Raw genomic sequence first — 21,635 nt, 5'->3', positions numbered from 1 at the left:
TCCTCGTCAGCTTTCTGTGTTGCAGGTGTTTCTGATTTTGACCATCCTAATAGATGTGTTGTGGTATCTCATTGTTGTTTTAATTTGCAATTCCCACAATTCCATTTACCATCATATCAAAAAGAATAAAATACCTAGGAATAAACCTACCTAAGGAGGCAAAAGACCTGTACTACAAAAACTATAAGACGCTGATGAAAGAAATTGAAGACAACACAAACAGATGGAAAGATATACGGTGTTCTTGGACTGGAAGAATCAATACTGTTAAAATGACAATACTACCCAAGGCAATCTACATCCCTATCAAATTACCAATGGCATTTTTCACAGAACTAGAACAAAAAATTTTAAATTTGTATGGAAACACAAAAGACCCTGAATAGCCAAAGCAATCTTGAGAGAGAAAAACAGAGCTGGAGGAATCAGTCTCCCTGACTTCAGACTATACTACAAAGCTACAGTAATCAAGACAGTATAGTACTGGCACAAAAACAAATATATAGATCAATGGAACATGGTAGAAAACTCAGAAATAAAACCACACACCTGTGGTCAACTAATCGACAACAAAGGAGGCAAGAATATACAATGGAGAAAAGATAGTCTCTTCAATAAGTGGTGCTGGGAAAACTGGACAGCTACATGTAAAAGAAACTAGAACATTCTCTAACACCATATACAAAAATAAACTCAAAATGGATTAAAGACCTAAATGTAAGACAGAATACTATAAAACTCTTAGGGGGAAACATAGGCAGAACACTCTTTGACGTAAATCACAGGAATGTCTTTTTGGATCTACCTGCTAGAGTAATGAAAATAAAAACAAAGATAAACAAATGGGACCATATTAAACTCAAAAGCTTTTGCACAGCAAAGGAAACTGTAAACAAAGTGAAAAGACAACCTACAGAATGGGAGAAAATATTTGCAAACAATGTGACAAATAAGGGATTAATTTCCAAAATATACAAACAACTCATACAACTCACTCAAAAAACAAACAACCCAATCAAAAAATAGAAGAAGACTTAAATAGACATTTCTCCAAAGAAGACATACAGATGGCCAATAGGCACATGAAAAATGCTCAACATTGCTAATTATTAGAGAAATGCAAATCAAAACTACAGTGAGGGATCACCTCACACCAGTCAGAATGCCCATCATTAAAAAATCTATAGGGGCTTCCCTGGTAGTCCAGTGGGTAAGACTCCATGCTCCCAATGCAGGGGGCCCAGGTTCGATCCCTGGTCAGGGAACTAGATCCCACTGCATGCCGCAACTAAGAAGTCTGCATGCCACAACTAAGAAGCCTTCATGCCTCAACTAAAGATCCCGCATGCTGCAACTAAGACCCAGTGCAGCCTAAATAAATAAATAAATATTTTTAAAAATAAAAAAATAAAAATTCTATAAATAACAAATGCTGGAGAGGGTGTGGAGAAAAGGGAACCCTCCTACACTTTTAGTAAGAATGTAAATTGGTGCAGCCACAATGGACAACAGTATGGAGGTTCCTCAAAAAACTAAAAATGGAGTTGCCATATGATCCAGCAATTCCACTCCTGGGCATATATCTGGACAAAACTATAATTTGAAAAGATACATTCACTCATATGTTCATAGCAGCACTGTTTACAATAGCCAACACATGGAAACAACCTGAATGTCCCTCAACAGATGAATGGATAAAGAAGATGTAGTATATATAAGCAATGGAATATTACTCAGCCATAAAAAAGAATGAAATAATGCCATTTGCAGTTACATGGATGGACCTAGAGATTATCATACTAAGTGAAGTAAGTCAGAAAGAGAAAGACAAATACCATATGATATCACTTATATGTGGAATCTAAAATGTGACATAAATGAACATATCTATGAAACAGAAACAGACTCACAGACACAGAGAACAGACTTGTGGTGCCCAGTGGGAAGGGGTGGGGAAGGGTTGGATTGAGAGTTTGGGATTAGCAGATGCAAACTATTATATATAGAATGGATACACAACAAGGTCCTACTGTTTAGCATAGGGAACTATATTCAGTATCCTGTGATAAACCATAATGGAAAAGAATATGAAAAAGAATATATATATATATATATATATATATATATATATATAACTGAATCACTGTTGTACAACAGAAACTAACATGACAGTGTAAATCAACTACACTTCAATAGAAAAATTTCACCCCCTCCAATTTTAAATTCCCTAATGACATGTGCTGATGAACAACTGTTCATATGCTTCCTTGCCATCTGTATATCTTCTTTGATGAGGTGACTATTCAGGTCTTTTGGTGACTATTCAGATCATTTTTTAATATAAATTTTCTTTTCATTTTCCACAGTTACTTAAATTTACATTTTTATGAAAATATATTTAAATTTTATAGACTGAATACAATTACATTTCACTTTTAAATTACTGTCAGCAGAACAGAGTGTTTGTGAAAAGTCTTGATTAAAATAATTAATGATTTTACTAAACTAAAGGCAAGTAAAATAAATTTTATGAAAAAATATGTAATAGTTTATAAGTTATATGAACCCATATTTTATTATTAATCCAAATATCACTGGTACATGAATAGAACAACCAGATGTGCACAAAAACTATGCAATTGTCTTTGATATTTTGCAAATATTCAGTCACTTAAAAATGATAACTTTAGGTAGTTCCCTGGTGGTCCAGTGGTTAAGACTGCGTGCTTCCAATGCAGGGGATACAGGTTCGATCCCTGGTTGGGGAACCCTCATACTGCACGGTGTGGCCAAAAAAAAAAGATAACTTTACACACAGTTGTCATTGTAAAGGCAAATTTTCAAAGCAGGACAATAAAATGTTGAACAGTTTGATAGCTTGAGTTATAACGTTTGTATATTTCTACGTATGGTATGGAGGCTTTCATTTCTACTCTGTCCTGGGCCCCCTGAGTGTTATGGGCGGGACTAAACCCTATTCTTTCCCACTGGCTGACAATTTGTTGTGCACCAGATTCTCCCACCCCGGGGGCTTTGAAAAGAAAATTCCATAAGACTGCTCCCCGCGCCCCGCCCCATTACACTGTTTTCCCCCCATTACACTCCTCTGCTGAGGCTGTGGGCACAGAGCCTAACATCTGCTTGAATAGAGAGGAAAGGAACAGGAAGAATATAGAACTACAAAGTTGTTTTTAAAAAGGGTTACTATTTACAAACACTACCTTACCGCACCTGGATAAAAGTGTGAACAATATTTCCCCGGAGCACCGAGGAGCCGAAGTGGCGAACGCTCCATGCACAGGCAGTTTAAGGACAGCCTCCCTGTTGTGACTTGAAGTTTTTAAGTGAACTTCTAGATTATGGGTTGTGGGTCCTGAATCCTGTGATGGCCTTGCACCAAAGAGGACAAAATATCGATCGGTTATGATTCAATAATAAAATAATAAAGTGAAATAGATCTATATGTATATAGACATGTTTCAGTTATAAATATTCATATTTTTGAAGGTGTCTCCTTAAGCATATTTTACCTCTCCGGTTGTAAAATCAAAAGAGTTTGGAAATCACTGCAGTAAGGAAGTGTGTCAGTATGTGGCCTACAGACCACCTGGTGCCGAATGGAGGTCCTAGGGCATGCCGCAGCAGTGTGTGAAGGTGTGTCTTGGGAGTTTTTCTGTAACAAGCTGCCGAGTTCTTGTGCACACTAATGTTGGAAAACCCTTGTGCATAAGGGCTAAGGAAGATTGTCCTGCTGCACTGTGGAGAAAGGAAAAGAGGGCCAAGAAAGTGAAGTTAAGAACAGGTACTGTGGTTTTATTTTTAAAAATTTTTTTCACATTAAAAAAAAATTGAAGTATAGTTGATTACAAAGTTGTGTTAGTTTCAGGTGTACAGCAATGTGATTTAGTTATACATACATATATATATATATACATATATATATATATGTATGTATATATATATATATATATATATATATATATCTGTTCTTTTTCTGATTCTTTTCCCTTATAGGCTATTACCAGATATTGAATATAGTCCCTGTGCTATACATTAGGTCCTTGCTGGTTATCTATTTTATACACAGTAGTGTGTATATGTTAATCCCAAACTCCCAATTTACCCCTCCTCCTACTGCAGTTTATTAATTCAAAACTTAGATGGTGAAAGCCAGCTCTAAGGGGAGTGACAGTGGGAGCAGGGAAGAAAGTATGGACCCTAAGAAAATCTTGAAGGTAAATTATATAAACTTTATTGTCTAGATATAGGGGGCTTAGGAAGAGAATAAATCTTAGAGTTCACATTTTCTAAATTAATTAATTAATTTTATTTTTGGCTGCGTTGGGTCTTTGTTGCTGCGCACGGGCTTTCTCTAGTTGCGGTGAGCAGGGGCTACTCTTCATTGCGGTGCGCGGGCTTCTCATTGCAGTGGCTTCTCTTGTTTTGGAGCACTGGCTCTAGGCACGCAGGCTTCAGTAGTTGTGGCGCACGGGCTTAGTTGCTCCGCGGCATGTGGGATCTTCCTGGACCAGGGCTCGAAGCTGTGCCCCCTGCATTGGCAGGCGGATTCTTAACCACTGTGCCACCAGGGAAGCCCAGAGTTCACATTTTAAAGAATTATTTCTCCCAATAAACTATCTAGTTGCCCATTCCTCTCCCACCCTCCCACCTCCCAATTTGTAGGCCCATTGAGAATAAGCGATTTGCCCAGGGTCACACATCTACATAGTGACAAACTTTGAATAGAGACCAAACCTTTAGGCACTAAGGCCAATAGCCTTGCCACCAAACCATGAGTCACACATGTTTCCAGGTATTGAGAAAATGGGTCTGCCATTCAGTATTTTGTTGAGGATCATCTACATGTTGAGCAATGGGCACTGTGCTAAGGGCTGGGATTAGAATGGTGAATAAATATGTTACCTGCTCCCCATTTAACTCACTGTCTGGTTGATAACACAGTGATACTTATGCCGGAGAAGGTTCAGGATGGGAGGCTGATGCAGTGATGGGGATGTGATGAGTTATTTTAATGCACGTTAGTTTTGGACGTGCTGGATTTGATGTCTACATTTCATGTACATACAGATTGCCCCGTTCTCCCTGCAAAATACATGGACGTATTTATTTATGTATATGTGTAGGTTAAGCAAACCTTCCCTAGGTGTCTCTTCGGATAAGGGAAAGAGAGAAGTGTAAATAATGAGGAGAAGGTTTATCACATCCGTTAAAAATACCCTTCCTGAGTTTGTAGCAATGTGACCTCTGGCTTGTGGGAAAGAATATGAGGTTGTTTTACCAGATGGAACAAAGTTGCAGGTTTTTGACGTGATTTTTTTTTATCATTACTGAGATATATCTTTCTTCTGTAAAGTGTGTCTTGTCTCCAGGGTGGGTTATTTTTTTAGATTCTTCTGTCCTTTGGAAAGAGACAAAGCACAAAGGCAGTATTAGCTGTTTGCAGCCTATACTCTGTAAATTGGCTATTAGCCAGGTTTCCTCATAGAGATGGGCAGTGTGCCTTTGTCCTACCTTGCATCGGGAACAGGAAAATGAATTAACTTGGACATACTTTGGATGATTTTCAGCATGAAAACTGATATCAATAGGTTTAAAATGAATTTACTCTCTAAATACTTGGACTCAGCAAAGTTTAGATGAAAATACTTTGTGATGATTCAAAGACAGAACATTGAGAAATAATAAAATTAGAATCACTTCAGAGAATTTAAAGAGACACATTGAACAAAATACCTGTGGATGGAAGTGGACACAGCTCTGAATGTGACTGCTTGAATATACTTCTGAGAGATTTTTCTAGCTGTTAAAGAAAATTTTTATGTTGAGGAAGAGGTCTGGGGTTTTTTATATGCTCACATGATACAATCTACTTTTTTTTTTCTTCCCTCAAGTAAGGAAGCATAAACATCAAGGAAAAATTTGAAAACTGTAATACTTAATAATTTACTAATAGCAAAATATCTTCATAACTTTTACCATTTTAAGTATTGAATAATAAAAAATAGACTAGAGCCATGAAATCAAGTTCTATATGATTACAGAGAAGTAGAAATATTTTTACTTCTTTTGGTTTATAACTTGAATTTAAAATGAAAAAAGAAGAAACAGAAAGAAGAGGAAGAGGAGGAAAAGGGAAAGGGGAATATTTTGATAGATTTTAAAAATTCTTTTGAAGACTTTTTGTTTGTTTAGAGAAACAGGCACAATTTATCTTGATTTTGTGTACACCATATCAATTATTGTTAATATGATCTAGCAGGCTTTCTTTTCCATATTTAGACATTATGTTGGTATAGCTAATAATTCCCATAAAAGAAAAAAGTACCCTCATGTTAAATGGGGTTGAAGTAACTTAACAAACGCTTATACAGTCACAAGTGGAACAGTTTGAAAAACACTGCTTATATTTCTTAATTATCAATATTTATTTATGAGAGTAATTCTCTGTTTACCAATTGTCATTAATCCTTACAGCTTTATGGTTTATGTGCTCCCTTAGGCATGAGGTAATGACTTTGGTTAACAAATTTTACTATTCCTACAGTTTTCTGGATTTGCCTTAGCAACTTGGCATTCTACAAAGTCATGAACTGAAGGAAAGTATTTTCCTGAGAAGAGAACTTACAACCACCTAACAGAACCATGACCACACGGTACATGATCAAAAACCGCAAAGAGTTTCTATCAATAACGAGGTAAATGGGAACCTCAGTGGTACAACTTAAGGGTAAGAAGTTCTGAGCAGACTCAGCGAGGACTTTATTGTCTGGGAGTTTGCAGTTCCAAGGGGAAATGAATGTATCTCTTCATTTCACTGTTCCCGGAGCCCTAATCACTGGTGAAAATAGTATATTCCATGAATTTATCAATATTTAACAATATTTCTCAAAGCAAGTTCACGTGTTTAACAAGAAATACCCCTGAGTGCTGCTTAAACGTACTTATAGTTCTCTTATGAAGACAATTGGCAAAGACTTGTTATGCTCTGATTAGTTTATTAGTTCATTCTGGATCTGATAGAGAGTTTTGGGGCATTGTCTGTCAACTTGCAAGAAATTAGGACAGGAAATGCCTTTGAATTGTCTTTGCTCATTTAACCATGTCTCTGCAGATGTTCACTATTTTAATATGTCTTTTATTTGGAAAGTGCACTATTTGTGTAATCAATTAGAGATGTACAATTCTGAATAAATGGAGAAGTTTATAAGTAGATTAAAATGCTAAAGAGACATACTTCCCCTTCAAATGAGTGTCAACCTGCACATCAACATATGATTAATTCTGAGTGTCAAAAGATCATTTCAGGCTCCCTAGTTAGTTCATGCAGTGATAATAAAAAATTACACAGTATATTGTTTACAAAGGCAGCCCATAATGATAGTTTAGCTTGTACTTAGGTTATTTACAAATGATCATAAATTACTTTTTCTGTAAGAATGGAAATATGAAAGAGTTGTTGCTTTAAGGATCAAATTACTTAAAATAATTCTGTAGAAATATTAGTGGTGTTTTCAAGAAGTGCAGTGCAAAACTCAACTCTCACTATTTTTTCTTTCCCCAACTCCTGTTTAATCTTGTTATTTTAATATGAATGAGTTAGTGAGATGGAAATACAGTGCAGTAAAAAGAGATTAGACTTTTGAGATAGATACAGGGCTGTGGCACTGGATAGCTCCAAGGGGTACCATTCATATAATAGGCTCTGTGAATGGCATTCCTGGAGTTGTGCAGTATACACCATGGCTCACCATACACAGTGGCCTTGTGGTAGAGTAATGTTGGAGACTTGATTAAATAGTGTTGGGCAAAGTTCTTGGCTCTCTTCGCACCTTCGTTTCCTTGTCTATAAACTGCAGATGATTTTACCTACCAGATGTGGTTCTTTTGTGAAGATGGGGTTTTACAAGGGTTTACTTCCATAACAGCACTTAACATAGTACCAAGCACATAGTAAGTGCTTAATAACTTAGCCCTGAAAGTAGGTAAATGAGATGAAATCTGACAAGTTGATTAAAAGAGGGGAAAAGATGATATTCACTTAGGGTCTACAACTTAAAAGAAAGGAAAAATGAAATCAGTCTGGAAAGGCAGCCTAAGCCTTTATGTGGCACCTGAGGTTTACTCCTTATACTGAATGCAGGCCTTAAGAGGGCAGGTGACACAGAATGGATATATGCATATTATCAGAAGTTTGAAACCTTCAAATATTTAAAACTAGCCCTGCTTATGTATCATGACAAACAGCAAAACTAAATCAGAGAGTTGGTGGTGCTTTCCATCTCAGTTTTAAAATTCTTTCAAAGTAATTCATTTTTCTATTTCTGTTCCAATCCATTTTTTCTAAGTGCTTTAGCAAAGACTTTAATAATTAGCAATGCTACACACATGTGTATGCATGCACACACACAAATATGTGCACACACACCCCCTATAGATTTTGGATACTGAATTTTAAAATGTTAATTTCTATCATATAAACTTTAGACTTTTACAACAAAATATAAAGCAGACATTGGAAATTGTTTTTCAGAAAAAGACATTACAACAAAGAAAAAAGATAGAAGAAAGTTTGTATAATTCAATATAATAGAAATAAAAGTGTAATGATAATTACTATAGCTATCAATCTTCAATAATTTGTGAAAAAATCTAGCCTCAAATGCAATGAAGCTTTATAAGATTTGTGATTACAGAGTGTAAAATATAACAGATGCTACAATATTTAGATGCCTGCTGGCATTTACCTTTTTCTCTGCACAGTTCATTTCAACTATATGAAAATTTTATGTGCTATATAAAAGTAGAGAAAAAGAAATTTATTTGTAAAATAACCACAGGAGAATTGATGGTGCTTCAGCGATGTGGTATTTGATTCTCTTTGACCAGATGAACTATGGGAGAAAGTGGAGAATTTGATGATACAGTATTACTTTCAGTTTTCATATGGTGGTGGAAGATGCACAGGGCAAAAAATAACACTGGTGTTGAATTCAATTACTTTCTCTGTGGTGTTCAGAGCTGACTTTTTAAGATAGGAGCCCTATTGTTCACTGGAGAAATGGTTTTGCTTTGAGTATTGCAATGGAAAGGTATTGGCATTGGTGACTTTGGAAAAATGGCCAATGTTATATTTCAGAGGCGAGATACTTGGGGTGCAACATCTCATTTTTTAAAAACACATTTTACAGGTTATTAAATATTAGTCGTCTTCTTTAAAAAAAATCCTTTTGCTGTCTTACCTATGTTCACATTGTAAACATGATTTTAAATTCCAGATCCCCTAAAAAAAAACAAAACCCTAAACTGCCTACTTTTGAAGATTTATGTTCCCTCTTTTAAAAGGTTTATTTTAAAATTTCCCATTATATCATATACTTTATTTTCAGAAAAACCTTTTTATTGAGAAAATAATGAAAAAAAAAATTCTAGATCTTCAAACTAGAAACCTAGAAGTCATTCTTGGATACCTTTATCTCCATCTTCCCCCCATCCCCAAATCACTAACTTCTATCAATTTTTATCTTCTAGTATCCATTAAATCTGTCTGCTTCTCTCCATTACCACTTGTACTACTCTGCCTGGAACGATGGAAACATCTCTTATTCTCCCTGCATCTACATTTCTAAAGCAAATTCATTTTCCATAATGTTTTCCATAATGTTTCTGACCTTGTTCTACCTATATTTACTTCAAGGAATTCCCACTGATCTTAGAACGGAGACCAACATTCTCAGTAGAGCCCACGAGCACTGAGTTGGCTTTGAAACAGCCGACTCTCAGCTGCATCTCCCCTGGCTCTCTGCAGTCTCCAGTCCTCTTCTACACTTCTAGGACCTGAAAGCCTTTATTATTATTTTTCAAAATTAGGAACTTCCCCCCTGCCAGCAGTACTTCAGATTGAAATTCATGCAGCCTTGGATGTGCATGAAGGTGTGCCATGCACAATGCTAGTTTTATTGTTTATCATTGTTTTTTAAATAAACGTATTTATTTTATTTATTTTTATTTTTGGCTGCATTGGGTCTTCGTTGCTGCACGCGAGCTTTCTCTAGTTGCGGCGAGCGGGGGCCACTCTTCGCTGTGGTGCGCGGGCTTCTCACTGCAGTGGCTTCTCTTGTTGCGGAGCACGGGCTCTAGGCACGCGGGCTCAGTAGTCGTGGCTCGCGGGCTCTAGAGCGCAGGCTCAGTAGTCGTGGCACACGGGCTTAGTTGCTCCGCAGCATGTGCGATCTTCCCAGACCAGGGCTCGAACCTGTGTCCCCTGCACCGGCAGGCGGATTCTTAACCACTGCACCCCCAGGGAAGACCCCACACTGGTAGTTTTAAAAGAGTCGGTTTCCAGGTCCACGACATCCACATGGATTTTTCTCCTATGAACGATCTGCCTCAAGAACCTGTCTGTAGGTGAGGCGTCCTGCTGCTTCTCCCCTCCATTCTCACTTTCACAGTCACTCTTTTACTTTACAAACAAACAAAAGAAGGTGGACCTTTCATTCATTCTGATTCTTATTGTGGAACACTGCATCTCACTGTGGTTTTGATTTGCATTTCCCTGATGATTAGTGATGTTGAGCATCCTTTCAAATACCTATTGGCCACCTATTGGTTTGCCTTTTTTGGAGAAATGTCTATTCAGATCCTTTGCCCATTTTTAAAATGGGTTATTTGGGGTTTTTTTTTTTTTTTTTACTATTGAGTTGTAGGAGTTCCGTATAAATAAAGATAACAACCCCTTATCACATGTATGGTTTGCAAAATTTTTCTCCCATTCCATAGGCTGTCTTTTCTCTCTGTTAGATTGTTTCCTTTGCTACACAGCAAAGTTTGATATAGCCCCATTTACATATTTTTGCTTTCCTTGCCTGTGCTTTTGATGGTGTATCCATCTCTGAGAATATTGATAGTAGTATGTGTTTGTTTACATTTTCAGCTCTTTGCATGGTCTATTGCTTCCACCTTGTTTTTGTTCAGTTCTTTCATTTCAGTCTTTCTTTTTCCTATCAAAGTCTTCCTCCACTGTTTTGTAACCCTTGATTGTCTGCTATATTTAAGACTAGGGGAAAGCTGTAGGAAGTTTTAAATGGGTGAGTGGGACTGATTGATTGTGGGACTCGCTATAAGAAAATGTGGTTTGGCTGCTTTCTTTTTTTTTTTTTTTTTTTTTTGGCCCTGCCGTGCGGCAGGCAGGATGTTAGTTTCCTGACCAGGGATCGAACCCATGCCCTCTGCAGTGGAAGTGCAAAGTCCTAACCACTGGACCGCCAGGGAATTCACCATGGTTTGGCTACTGTATTGAGGAGCCCCTTATATTCATCTCTTTAGGACTTTTCTCTTGTGCTGGTCACATTCCCCAGGGAAGATCCATCCAGTCTCCTGCCTGCAGGATAAAGTCGAGGCTGCCAATGTTCCAGGAGCTGATGAAAAAAGAAGAGAGCTAGGGGGATGTCAGCCTTCAGTAAACATTCATCCCTTTAATATCCATTTCCAGTACTCTGCCTTAGAATGCATGGTGACTCAGAGACCCTCTGTTCAAGGCAAAAGCAAACTTCCAGCCCTCTGCCGGGGTGGGGATGAGGCGAAGTGGAAGAGGGGATCAGCTTCTGCTTCTTATGGAATTTTGGAACAATTCTCCTTATTTTAGTTCCCTCTCATTCACTTCCACAATTGGAAGTACCTGATGCCACTAATTCCTGAGACTTTGGAGATCGTGTCATTTAAAACATTGCCTTAATTTTTTTTTTTTTTTTTCGTGATGATCCATTTATTTATTTATTTATTTATTTATTTATTTATTTATTTATGGCTGTGTTGGGTCTTCGTTTCTGTGCGAGGGCTTTCTCTAGTTACGGCAAGTGGGGGCCACTCTTCATCGCAGTGCGTGGGCCTCTTACTGTTGTGGACTCTCTTGTTGCGGAGCACAAGCTCCAGATGCGCAGGCTCAGTAACTGCGGCTCACGGGCCCAGTTGCTCCGCGGCATGTGGGATCCTCCCAGACCAGGGCTCGAACCCGTGTCCCCTGCATCAGCAGGCAGACTCTCAACCACTGCGCCACCAGGGAAGCCCTGCCTTAATTTTTAGCTTTCAAATTTAGCAACCAGTTTTTTGTTTTGGCATTTTTGTTTCTGTTTTCTGCTTCAGTTCTCACACTCATTCTTCTGATTTCTAGACTGAAGAAGTGTATTGCCAGTCCCCCTTCTCTCTCACCCTCCTCGTCCTTATGAAATTAAACATGTTAAAATATATCTTTATGGTACTCTGTTGAGGTTTCAGGAGATAGTGCATTTATATATGTATGTATTCAATCTCCTTACTATTTGGAACCTTGCTTGTTTTTAAAATCCTTGTTTTTGTTGTCTTTCAGGGAAGAAAAGTGTGTGTGTGCATCCAAATCTGTCCATTTTTTTCAACATGTTTCTGAATTTTTTTTGAGAAGGCCTTCCTTATATCAAGGTTAAAACAATTCTATTTTTCTTAAGCTTTTACTCCTTCTGGAGGTTATTTTAGTCTATGAAATGAGGTAGAATCCAATTTTATTATTTTCAAAATGTCTCAACTCTGTTTTTTAAGCAGCTAATAATTTCCCAACTGATTTATAATGACATCTTTACCTTTAGAAAATTTTTATACAGTTTACAGATCCAGTTTTTGCTTTTTCTGTTTCACTGTCTATTTTTCTGCCCAAATTGGATTTTTTTTTTTTTTTTTTTTGGCCTCGCCACGTCTTGCAGGATGTTAGTTCCCCAACCAGGGATCAAACCCGGGCCCTTGCAGTGTAAATGCCGAGTCCTAACCACTGGACCACCAGGGAATTCCCTGGAACATTTTAAATTATTATGGTCTTATGGCATATTATGATATCTGAAAGATTATTCCCCACATTTTCCTTTTTCAAAAAATTTTTTGGTCTTGCTTATTTCCATTAGTTGTATAGTTATGTATTTCCATTATTTAAAAAGTCATCCTATACTGTCTTTGAAATTAAAGATTATTTGGTCAAACAAGGAAATTAATAATCCAGAAGTATTGTGAGTTTTCTCTATTTATTGTAATCTCCTTTCATGTCTTGCTTGGTTGTATAAGACCCTCTAATATTTCTTTTTCTTCATTTTATACTTTCATTGCTATTGTGAACATGCCAGAAAATGGCATAGACGGAGACAGAACCTTGCTTTGACTTTTCTTCAAAGCCTGGGCTCTAACATACTTCCCAGCCTCGTCTATACTGGGGTTTCTCAAACTTGGCCTTCATGAAAATCATAAGGCATGCTTTTAAAATACCTTTATGCCTAGTCCCACTCCCTAGAAGTTCTGATTTGATCAGCCTAGTCTGGGTCTGGAGTATTCGTATATTTTTAAAACTCCCCTGCAATGTCTGATGTTTGAACAAGCTTGAGAATCACTCCTCTATACCAGTAACTCTCAAACTTTGCATACATTAGAATCATCTGGAAAGCTTTTAAAAAAGCAATGAAACAACAACAGCAATAAAAAACAGATGCACACACTGCACACCACAAAAATTACTTTAGAATTTTTCGGGTGGGTCCTAGGCAGCAGGATTTTTAAAAATCTCCAGTTGATCCCAATGGGCAGCCAGGTGTGAGAACCACTGCCCACCTCTTGCAACTCAAATGGTGGTCCAAGGACCAGTAAAATCAGCATCACCTATGAGCCTGTTAGATGTATAGCATCTGAGTCCCAACCCCAGACCTATGGAATCAAAATCTGAGAGTGAACAAGATGCACCAGGTGATTTGTATGCACCTTCAAGTTTGAGGCACACTGCCACATACAATACTATCAATAAATGTGTTCCCAAACTTGCCTGAACATTCAACTCAATTCAGGAGTTTTTTAAAATGCTGTTGCAAGGCCTTAGACTAGATTAATTGGATCAGTACCTTCAGGAGATGGGCCGTAGGCATAAAAAATTTTTTTAAAAATTCTTCAGGTGATTATGAGGTGAAGCCAAGTTATACCCGTGGACCTATATATTAAGGCTACCACGTTTGATGTCATTTATCATTTAATAAAAGTAACATGTATGTGACGCTTCTCTGCACAATCAGTCATTAAAAAAGGTGTTTCTGGGGCTTCCCTGGTGGCGCAGTGGTTGAGAGTCTGCCTGCCAATGCGGGGGACACGGGTTCGAGCCCTGGTCTGGGAGGATCCCACGTGCCGCGGAGCGACTGGGCCCGTGAGCCACGGCTGCTGAGCCTGCGCGTCCGGGGCCCGTGCTCCGCAACGGGAGAGGCCGCGGTGGTGGGAGGCCCGCGCGCCGCGATGGGGGGTGGCCCCCACTTGCCGCGACTGGAGAGGGCCCTCGCACAGAAACGAAGACCCAACACAATCAAAAAAAATTAAAAAAAAAAAAAAAAAAAAAAAGGTGTTTCTGGAGACTGCAGCCAAGAGAGCTCACCTCCTCTCACGAGCACACCAAAAGCACAACTATCTGCAGAGCAGCCATTGATGAAAAAGACTGGAACCTACCAGAAGAGATCTTCTACAGCTAAAGACATAAAGAAGGAACCAAAACGAGACAGGTAGGAGGGGTAGACTCGTGATATCGTCAAATCCCATACCCCCCCCAGGTGGCTGACCCACAAATGGGAGAAAAATTCTATTGCAGAGTTTCTCCCACAGGAGTGTGAGTTCTGAGCCCCACGTCAGGCTCCCCAGCCTGGGGGTCCAGCACCAGGAAGAGGAGCCCCCAGAGCACGTGGTTCTGAAGGCCAGCAGGGCTTAATTGCAGGAGCCTCACAGGACTGGGGAGAACAGAGACTTCACTCTTAAAGGGTGCACACAAAATCTCACGTGCACTGGGACCCAGGGCAAAAGGAGTAATTTGATGGGAGCCTGGGCTGGGCCTACCTGCTGGTCTTGGAGGGTCTCCTGGGGAGGTGAGGGGGTGAGGGAGGCTGCAGCTCACTCTGGGGATGAAGACACTGGTGTTGGACATATGGGGGGATGTTCACCCACGTGAACACTGCTGCTGACATCTTGGATCATTAGCTCCAAGACCTGGCCCTCCCCAACAGCCTGCAAATGATAGCGCTGGGACGCCTCAGGCCCAACAACTACCTGGGCAGGGACACAGCCCCACCCATCAGCAGACAGGCTGCCTAAAGACTAAAGACCCCGTAGCAACCTCTGGGCTCTACCCCAGACACAGCCCAGCCCACCAGAGGGCCAAGACCCAGCTCCACCCACCAGTAGACAGGCACTGGCCCCTCGCACCAGGAAGCCAGATCAAGCCTCTAGACCAGCCTCATCCACCAGGGGGCAGACACCAGAAGCAAGAAAACGACAATCCCACAACGCAGGCCAGACCCTAGCCTAGGACCAGTTGGGCCCTGGCCCAGCCAACTAACAGGCCAAGGCAACCTGTGGGACACCCCAGACCCCAGACCCAACTGTATCAGGAACCAACTCCTCCCCCGATCCCCCCTGCAACAAGCTGAAGTGAGCTCTGGATCCCTGGGCCCTGCAGCCAGAGTCTAGGAACCAGTAGTCTGCACTAACCCCAGGATCTGGCTTCACCAGCAAGTGAGTGGGCAACAGCCCCAGACTCTTCTGGACCCTGACTCTGCTCACCAGTGAGCGCATTAGCCCCTGGGCACCCTAGGATTCTGCAACCAGCCACCTAGTGACCAGGCCCCACTGAACATCAGCCAGAAGCATCTGCACAAGGCAGGGCCTGGCAACTAACCAGGCCAGGGGCTTACCAGACTGCCCAGTTAGCCCGCTACAACAGAAGGACCCACGTAGCTCTCTTAGGGGGAACCCCTAGAGCATATAGCTTGGGTAATGAAAGGGGAGTGCACTGCTGGGATGCATAGGACGCCTCCTACAGAGGCCACTTCTCCAAGGTGGAGAAATGTAACTAACCTACCACATACATAGAAATACAGATAGAAATCTAGACAAAATGAGGCATCAGAGGAATATGTTTCAGCCAAAAGAACAAGATAAAACCTCAGAAGAACTAAGTGAAGTGGAGATAAGCAGTCTACCAGAGAAAGAGGTCAGAGTACTGGTCATAAAGATGATCAAGGAAAGTGGGAGGAGAATGGATACACAGACCGAGAAGTTAGAAGTTTTTAATAAAGAGAAGATATAAAGAACAACCTAACAGAAATAAAGAATACAATAACTGAAATAAAAAATACTCTGGAAGGAATAAATAGTAGACTAAATGATTCAGAAGAATGGATCAGTGAGCAGGAAGACGGAGTAGTGGAAATCACTACTGCAGAACAGAAAAAAGAGTGAAAAGAAATGAGGACAGTATGAGACCTCTGGGACGACATCAAGTGCACTAATACTTGCATTATAAGGGTCCCAGAAAAAGAAAAGAGAGAGAAAGGGCCCGAGAAAAATATTTGAAGAGACAATAGCTGTAAACCTCCCTAACCTGAGAAAGGAAATAATCACCCAAGTCCAGGAAGCCGGGAGAGTCCCATACAGGATCAACCCAAAGAGGAACACAGCAAGACACATTGTAATCAAAATGACAAAAATTAAAGAGGGAATACTAAAAGCAGCAAGGGAAAACAAGAAATAACATACAAGGGAACTCCCATAAGACTATCAGTTGATTTTTCAGCAGAAACTGCAGGCTAGAAGGGAGTGGCACAATATATCTAAAGTGATGAAAGGGAAAAACCTACAACCAAAAATACTACAACCAAACCTACCAAAATACCAGCAAGACTCTCATTCAGATTTGATGGAGAAATCAAAAGCTTTACAGACACGCAAAAGCTAAAAGAATTCAGCACCACCAAACCAACTTTGCAAGAAATGTTAAAGGAACTTCTCTAGGCAAAAAAGAAAAGACCACAACTAGAATTAAGAAAATTGCAGAATGAAAAAGCAGTAAAGGCAAACATATAGTAAAGGTAGGTAATCATCCACAAAGCTAGTAGAGAGGTTAAAAGACAAAAGTAGCAAAAATTATCTATATCCACAATAAGCAGTTAGGGGATACACAAAACAGTTAGATGTAAAATATGATATCAAAAACAGTAACCGTGAGGGGAGGAGAGTACAGATGCAGGGTATTTAAAATGCGTTTGAAATTAAGAGATCAGCAACTTAAAACAATCACGTATGCATATAGACTGCTATACAAAAACCTCAAGGTAACTGCAAACCAAAAATCTGTAATAGATATAAAAAAGGTGTTTCTGTACTCTTAGCATGGTTTCAAATTATTTTTGAACAATATATATTTAAAAAACAAAAAAGATAGCTTTATCTAGCACACATGCCAAAAGTAGGCTTGCTTTACTTCTAAGAGACACAAATTGAAGTGCTCTAGAATACATGTGACACACATGGAAATAATTAATGAAAATAGCATTTGAAGCTCAACTAATGCATGCTGAGATGATTTGCATTTTAAAAGAGTCTACAGGCCACCTTATGGACCCACACCACCTACCAGAAGTCTCATTTTGAGGCCCCCTGTGCTAGATTATAGATGCTTCACCTGCAGGAGTACTTATTTGATTGCTGTATTTTAATTCATAGAATGGCATTGTTGATTGAGTACCCTAAGCCAAATAAATGAGCCACTTATGTTAGGCACTTGTTCACATTCATAAAAACAGCAAATAATATTATCTTCATCAAGCCCTTCCTAAGAAATAGTGACTAAATGATACCTGGTGTTTTCTTTGTGTGCAATTCCTTTCCGAGAGGCGGAGGAAACTGATTTGCTTTTGATGAACCTGTGTTGCCTCCAAACTGATGTCCACAGATTTCCTACTTCATTAATTGTCCCAGCAATTTAGCAAGCAATGATTTATATGAAATATTCCCTCTTGTTGCAGGCTCTGCAGTCAGCTAATTGATTGCTGTATGAATTATGCATCCTAAACCAAATGCAAGGGTGCATGAAAGATGCAGCCAAGGTCATTTCCACCAAAGAGAACTATGGTGACTAAATGCCTTTTTAAGACAGGCTTTATTACTTTAATTTTGCTGCTTTCTTCATGTATACATCAAGTCCAGAGTAATGAGCAAACTCTAAAATCATACCTTTAATTTATAAAAAGATGCATGCACCCACAGTTCGGTGTTCTGCTGCCTGACAAGGGCTATCATTGAATTAATTTGGTAGCACTAAGGAAAGAACCAGAAATGGCATACAGCTGCTTTTTATCTAATTCCAAAATATGCCAAATCCCATCAAATTTGCCTATAGTTTATTAACATTCAAAAGTGACTGCTCCCAAAATAAGCACTTTGATTAGATGAAGGCCATGTTGGGACTAAATACAGATGATTTGGCATTTCGGCAGATGATGAAGGACAGTTTTGAAAAGTTACAATCAATTATCATTTATTCATACTAAGAGAAGTGAATGATTTATACATTCTAGACGCTGTATAAAGGAGAAGAGTGATGCTTTACTAAAGCTTTCAGGATTAAAGAAATCAAGTTGGAATAATGAAAAGATCTTCATTTTTGCTGTCTCCGTGGCTTGGTTTGAATTATCACTTAGACGTTTATTAGTTGAGTGACTTTAGGCGATTTAACCCCTCTGGACTTCAGTTGCCTTCTGCAAAAATGGTCATAATAATACTTTACTTACATAGTTATTGTAAAGATAAACATGACTGTAAGAGTCATTAAAATCAATAACTTAACCTTAGACGGTACCTTGTTGCTTATACAACAGAGCATACTACCAGGTATAGTGTTCCTCGAATTACAAGTTGCGTGTGAGGTTTGTAAAGAAAACTTCCAATTTGCTCTTAAAATCACCCCCAGAATGGCCGTGAGACCATATCAGTATATGCCCCCTAAACCAAACAAGCAGCTTCTGATGTGAATATTTCCATATGCTCCAAGAACTCTTCTCAGGCATTAATCCACAAGAAGTACATGTTTCAGGACAAACTACAGATACCTGAGGCATACCAAATCACACTCAGGCTGTGCTGGGTAATGGATGTGCTATGGTTTCACATTAGGGGAACAGACACCTCACAAGAGAGGAATCAATCACAAACCCTTCAGACCAGCACTTCACGCTTGAATGCATAGAGCAATCAGCTGCGGGTCTTGTTAAAATGCTGATTATGGTTCAGCAAGCTTGGGTTGGGGCCTGAGATTCTGCAGTTCTAACAAACTTCCTGATGACGTGATGCATCTGGTCCATGAACCACAATTTGAGTTGCAAGGCTGAGTGCTTTTCAAACCCAGCTGCATGTGAGATTTGCCTGAAGATCTCCTTAAAAATAATGATGCCTGGGCTCTTCCTCAGGTTAGCTGAATCTCTGCAATTCAATCCCTGGCTTAGGTACGTTTTTAAAGCTCCCTGAGTGATCTTTATTTGTAGAGCCATGGCTGAGAACCAGTGTTTTAGACGTAAAGGCAAGCACTTCCATCACCTCATATCATATGATCGTTCTAAAATCATTTATTAGCAAAGCCCAGACTGTGTAACATAGAGAGCCCAGGACTCGGGCCCAGGACTCAGAACGCGACAGTAAGTGTAGCAGGGCTTCTGCTTCTCACAAGGGCCTGGAGGAGGGCTCCCCACCGTGTTCCACGTCCCTAATCTGGAAGAGAGCTGTCAGGATAGCTTCTCACCAGGCCCTGGGACAGGATCAACACCTCATCGCTTCCCTGTAAAAAGTATCACCCCGATCAGTGATTCTGGAGCTTTGATTTGAACCTGGAGTGGAAGGAAATGCCATATAGCATTGAAGGACCATAAGATTCACGGATTTTACTTACAGAGTAGAAAATGCACATCATGATGGGGAAGTTTTGCTGCTATGGAAGATATCGGTTCTACTTCCAACTACCAGTGACCTCATGCCTTTAAAATTAACACGCATAATATGCTGTCTGTAAGTTAACTCTACTTTTTCTAAGTTCCCACAGTAGGTTTTTCTTCTTGCTTGTTACATTCCCAACATTGTAATTTTAATTCAGTACCTGGTTTCTCCGTTTCAGTGGCACCTGCATCCGATCAACTGGAGCCTTTTAAGACCATACTGATGTGCCCATCTACCATAGTTCCTGGTTCAGTAGGTCTGGGGTCAGGACCGAGAAATGGCATTTCTTTTTTTTTTTTTTTTTTAAAGGTTTTTATTTATTTATTTATTTTGTTTTAATTTATGGCTGTGTTGGGTCTTCGTTTCTGCGCGAGGGCTTTCTCCAGTTGCGGCAAGTGGGGGCCAATCTTCATCGCGGTGCGCGGGCCTCTCACTATCGCGGCCTCTCTTGTTGCGGAGCACAGACTCCAGACGCGCAGGCTCAGTAATTGTGGCTCACGGGCCTAGTTGCTCCGCGGCATGTGGGATCTTCCCGGACCAGGGCTCAAACCCGTGTCCCCTGCATTGGCAGGCAGATTCTCAACCACTGCGCCACCAGGGAAGCCCCGAGAAATGGCATTTCTAACAAATTCCTATGAGGTGCTCTTAGATATTGGTCCAGGAACTACCCCCTCCCCCATCCTTTGAGAACTACAACTTTATCATTTCATGAGCTTCATGGGAAGAGGTATTGTGCTTTTATATTCTCCATATACCACCAGTGCCTAGTGTGTAGATGGCATGAACAAATATCGTTTGAATAAAAAGTGATCGGCAAGCCCCATCTCATTCATAGTGAAAACACTTATGGAACATTGGACATTTCATCCAGCCTGTTAAGGATAATGCTTTCCAAAGAAACTCAGAAAATAACATTGACTTAGGGATTTCTGCTACTGTGGAATCTAGAGCATCTGGAGTCACTTTCTATGAAAGCTTTCTTTTTTTTTTCCTGAGCCACTAAGGTATGGTAATGAAATCAGCATGACACACAGGTGTGTTGACTGTTCAGGCTTCCATTCAAGGTGCTTTGAAAGCAGAAGCAACAGAATCCCCTCCTGTAGGGCCATCTGCTTTCAATTTTTCAGCTGAACCTCCTGAAGACTCACCAGGTGCTAATTTTGTATATGATTCCATTGGAATTCTATCACTTTTCTTTAGATTTTAATTCCCAAAGGAAGGGAAAGATTCACTGAAGCAGAAAAGCTCCCTGACATAGGGAAGATCAGGAATGATCTCTAGCTGAACAAAGGCCAATTCTACAGAGTTGACAAATTGTCTGAGTTTTAGTCAACTCATTTTTTAAAGTCACCTCCTGAATGTGTAGGCTTTTGCAGTCACTGGATCAGCCATGCAGTCAATCCAATTCAGTCTCAGAAGGAGGAAATAGATTGTTTTTAAACCTATAGTTTTTACTCTCCTAACTCGGGCAGTCGATACTTTGGACAATTTCGAACACAGAAACCATAATTTTATGAAAATCTGCTGCATGATTTACTTTTCACATTCAAGTACTTAGAAATCTCCTGCCCTTGTTACTAGAAAAACTAATGTTGGGCAAGTGATTAGAATCTCTTCTAATCCTCATGTTTCCTGAATTCATATTAACAGAAAGGAGAGAGACCAACAACCCCATCTGCAGTCATTCCAAATAAAGTCTGAGCTTCATCTTCACATTTGAGCACTAAATTTAAGAGCAAAACTCATGACAGAGCAGAGAAAAGGGGCACATTTTAGCAGTTAAGCTTTAGGCCGACTTGATCTGAACTAAATGCTTT

The 21,635-nt window shown here is 39.7% G+C and overlaps 1 non-coding gene across 1 annotated transcript; it reads left to right on the top strand.

The window, feature by feature from the left end:
* The first annotated feature begins 1,192 nt into the window (after positions 1-1,192).
* On the top strand, positions 1,193-1,265 carry TRNAW-CCA (transfer RNA tryptophan (anticodon CCA)). Its single transcript has one exon. It is a non-coding gene; the product is annotated as a tRNA-Trp (tRNA).
* The last annotated feature ends 20,370 nt before the right edge of the window (positions 1,266-21,635 follow it).

This window comes from Balaenoptera acutorostrata, chromosome 8 (assembly GCF_949987535.1).
Source record: "Balaenoptera acutorostrata chromosome 8, mBalAcu1.1, whole genome shotgun sequence".
In the NCBI taxonomy this organism is placed as follows: Eukaryota; Metazoa; Chordata; class Mammalia; order Artiodactyla; family Balaenopteridae; genus Balaenoptera; species Balaenoptera acutorostrata.
Note: the sequence above shows the minus strand (reverse complement) of the source record. Positions and strands in the feature narration are given on the sequence as shown.